Below are 4,670 nucleotides of genomic sequence, written 5' to 3'. Positions count from 1 at the left end.
AAACTGGGCCAGAATGCACTCTGCCTAACAGTAGTTCAACTTGTTCTTTTGGTAAATGCCTTCAAGTTTTACCTTGTTTCTCAAAAGGGCAAGTTTCTGAGGCTTCATTTCAAATAGAAATGATCAATTCAAGAAACTTATTTGAGAGTGTGTTTGGCCGTTCTTGCATTTATATAAAGAAATACCTGAGACTGGGTAATTATTTAAAAAGGAGGCGGGGTGGTTAGATGAATCACAGATGTGCAGGCTGTACAGGACACATAGTGCCAGCATCTGCTTCTGGGGAGTCCTCTGGAAACACAATCATGGTGAAAGGCAAAGCAGGACCTTGCACATCACATGGGCAAAAGCAGGGGAGACAGACAGAGACAGAGAGAGAGAGAGGCCATACAGTTTTAAACAGCCAGATGTCATGAAAAGTCACTCACTACGGTGAGGATGGCATCAAGGGGGTGGTACTAAGCCATTCATGAGAAATCCACCCCCATAATCCGCTGACCCCCGACTAGGCCCTACCTCCAACACTGGAGATTACAATTAAACATGAGATATGGGCAGGGACAAGCAGTATCAGAGGACTACCCAGAAGCTTTTCCCTTCTCCCTACCAGCCAGAGGAGAAACAATAAATTATCAGAAATTATGGGGTTTGACCAATATCGCTATACATTAACAGTGAGGGAGGAGAACATGATAGGGGATTACCCACAACCACTGTAGTTTTTCTTATTTCTATCCCCGTTTAGTCCTGAATGATTATTCTTGTTCTGAATGATTATTATCTAGATTATCTCATGTATTTCTACTAGTCACATTAAAACAAAATGGCAAATTTTGCTAATTTCTCCCCCCCAAATTTTGATAAATAATAATTTACCACTAGTGGTAAGAAAGAGCTTTTATTAGAGTGATATTTTTCATCTTTTCTCCCTTTTAAAGTATCTCCAAGCTCTCTCATTTATTTCTCCTTCAATTTCTCTAGTTATAACCAGCCTCCTTTGACGTTGTTGACTGATTTGATCTTTAATCTCTTCTGTGGTAGCTTTTTCTCATTCAGTTAATATTACCTTCGTCTACCTCTTTACTCCCCTGGTGAAATGTTTTTCTCTGGGGAACACGTGTATAGTTTTTCACCTACGTATTCATGATTTTCTTCTCTAATTCAAGGGGCTATGGGTGGACTGCAGAGAACTTTAAAACTATGATCAGAATTATTTGTCTTTAAATCCAGGCCCATTTACAAAGAGGAGTGAGGAGCTGCCTGGCTAAATAAAGGGTCATCAGGAAGATGATGGTGACTGTAAACAGTAGAGGAAGCAGTAGTAATATTGGGAGGATGGTTGAGATAATAGTAAGGTAGAGGAAGCAGTATTGGCATTTTCCTGATTGCTGTGGTGTGGTTAGCAATAGTAAGTGGTTGTAATTGCAATGGTGAAGGTATTTATAGGGTTGGCTTGGGAGGTGTTCTTGGGAGATGGTGGTTGTGAGGATAATGGTGATTGATCTGATGTCCTGAAGAACTCTCCCTGTCAGTTTACACCTATCTCACCACTTCTTCCTAGTTATGCCACCAACTGTAACTAGGAGTAAGCAAACACGCCAGCCCCTCTATTCAAAAGAAAAAATGTTCCTGTCATAAATCCATGGTATAATCTTTGGAGTTGATAACTAAATATATTTATAACTACATTTATTAAGATACATGGATGTCAATATCCATAATTAAACTGTCATTTTGTAATAAAGATTTGTTTGGTCTAAAAAATATTTTGGTTGCTATAAAGCATGCAGTTAAAGAATTTATCCAAGTACTTCCATAAAAATGCCTAAAATTGGTAAATCTTGTATCCTGTACTAAATATTATAGTCAAGTTTCTCTTTCCCAAAGAGAGAAAAATGAGATTAATAGCACACTTTGCAAAATATTACTTGCTCAAATAATTCTTTTTTTTTTTTTTTTTGAGACGAAGTTTTGCCCTTGCTGCCCAGGCTGGAGTGTAATGGCGCAAGCTCAGCTCACTGCAACCTTCGCATCCCGGGTTCAAGCGATTCTCTCAGCCTCCCAAGTTGCTGGGATTACTGGCACCTGCCATCATGCCTGACTTTTAGTAGAGATGGAGTTTTGCTATGTTGTCCAGGCTGGTCTCGAACTCCTGGCCCCAGATAATCCACCCACCTCGACCTCCCAAAGTGCTGGGATTACAGGTGTAAGCCACTCTGCCTGGCCAATAATTCTTTTTAGATGGGCTATATCTGTGTTTGATTGACAGTATGACTATTTTGGCTTCAATGTTGTGACAGAATCAACATTGCATATCTTCACTCACTTTTTAGAGAAACTATAGTCCCCATTCTCACTACTTCTTTGCCCTATGCATTTTACCCACTATTCTAAAAATCAAACACAGACCACAAAAAATATGATGCCCCTTATAATATATAAGCATCATCAACTCATGCTAAGAGCTTGAAGACAAGTACTTAAAGCTCTTAAAAGTTGTAGAAGACATCAGTCTGGTGACTTTATTTGTTTTTTTTTGTTTGTTTTTGGTGTTTGTTTTTTGTTTTTTTCTTTTGTTTTGTTTTGTTTTTCTTGAGGCAGAGTCTCGTTCTGTCACCCAGGCTGGAGTACAGTGGCATGATCTCGGCTCACTGCAACTTCCACCTCCTGGGTTCAAGCAATTCTCCTGCCTCAGGCTCCCATGTAGCGGTGATTATAGGCACGTGCCACCACGCCTGACTAATTTTTTGTATTTTAGTAGAGACAGGGTTTCACCATGTTTCCCAGGCGGGTCTCGAACTGAGCTCAAGCAATCCACCTGCCTCAGCTTTCCAAAATGCTAGGATTACAGGCATGAGCCACCGTGCCTGGCTGGTCTGGTGACTTTTTGTTGGTAATTACTACCATTCATGTGAATCCACCTGGGCTTTTATACTTTATTCCTCTCTAGTATGTTTAGGCCACTGAAAATGTATCTTCTGACCTGGACCTCAGGGACCTGCCCTACTGTTTTATATTGGAAACGAAAGGTTCTAAGGAATGTTCAGAAGTCATACAATTGTCAGGGTCATATTCAGTATCTGGTTCACAAAGGATTTGTCTTGGAGAAGTTAATGGTCATAGGAGTCTAACTGCCAGCTCTACAATGCTCCTGAACATATTATAATCTAATGGTTAGACTGGTGAAGTCCCACACTTAATTCACCCATAGGCAAGGTCTGGAGAATATTGTGTAAATCAGCCCTAATCAGCTGTATCTCCAACCAAAAGTTGCACAGTTCCTTGTGAAAATTACCCACATCTAGGATCCAATGCTTCAGGGCATCTGACCGGTCTCCCTGCAGAGGATAGCCAGATCTGTAGAGACTGGCAAGATCTCTGATGCATTAGAGTCTAGGTCTGGGTGATGCATTGGAGTCTAGGTCTGGGTGATGCATTGGAGTCTAGGTCTGGGTGACTGAAGACCAGTTTGCTCTATTATTGTATATCCAGATTCCAGTCCCTCATCTTGAGATGTATTTCAGTGTCCCTGACATTCCTCTTCAGAAAGGCCCTGATACTGCACTATTCACTTAGCATGCAATCTTAGTTCAGCCTTTGATGGTGCGTTTTTAATTTCCCTAGACTCCCTATCCTGTATCTCATCCACCAGTCTCACAGCCCTCATGACTTGTGTGGCTTGTAGATGTCTGCCTTGCTGAGTCCAGGGTCTGGAACCCAATTTCTTTAGAAGGGGAGTTTAAGCAAATACAATAGATAAGTTCATAATTCTCTTGGACCAACAGATGTTAAAGATAAGACGAAGCGATAGACGCCATACGAGTTTACTTATCTTAGCCAAGGTATGTCAAATTTAAGAATCATGGCCTGTAGCTGCTTATTGCAGTTTCCTGAGTCAATACACCAACTGATAGAAAGCAAGTTATGTCTACACAAGTCAAGCCTGAGATTACAGTCCTCAATAGCACGTTATACCTAGCTTCCCTTTGCCCTCTAACTCGCTCCCAATGACCACAGGGTAAACACAGAAAAAGATGCTTACTTTATTATTTACTAAGGCAGGAAAACATCTAAGAGCGGTAATTAATGGTGCCAGTAAAAGTGAAAAAGGAAGGTGGTTAGGTCACAACCCCCCTCTTTTTTTAACTTTGCACTCAAAATAGACATTTGCTCTCAGAAAGCAATTTCTGACCGCTCTGATTCTTGTGCAAGTGTTTTGATAAATCTCTGAAGAAGCCTTAAAAGGTGGGGATCAATATTGAGATAATAGAGCCTGGCCCATAAACAATTCCTGCCTTTGAGATGAAAAGCTAATGAAAAGTCACAGAAAGAAAGTTTATACTTTACTGACTTTTATGTAAGAAGAAACAGTGTCCATGGTGGAGCTGTGAGATATTAAACCTACTCTTCTTCATCAAGATGTTTGATTTCTAAATACTCACTTACAACATACTGGAGGTAAGCTAGCAAGGATTTTTATGGTATCTGGCAACTGTAAAGTTTATATCTCAGAATAGGTTGGTTTATTCAACATTTACATAAAACTCATGATAGCAAATTGTACATATTTAGGTTAAAATGTCACCTCAGCATAAAAGACCACCTGCTTTAATATAGAAAGCCTAAGTCTTTGTAAAGAAAAGCATATTCCTGTGTACCCTTGGCATGTA

This window comes from Pan troglodytes, chromosome 4, assembly GCF_028858775.2.
Source record: "Pan troglodytes isolate AG18354 chromosome 4, NHGRI_mPanTro3-v2.0_pri, whole genome shotgun sequence".
Lineage (NCBI taxonomy): Eukaryota > Metazoa > Chordata > Mammalia > Primates > Hominidae > Pan > Pan troglodytes.
Note: the sequence above shows the minus strand (reverse complement) of the source record.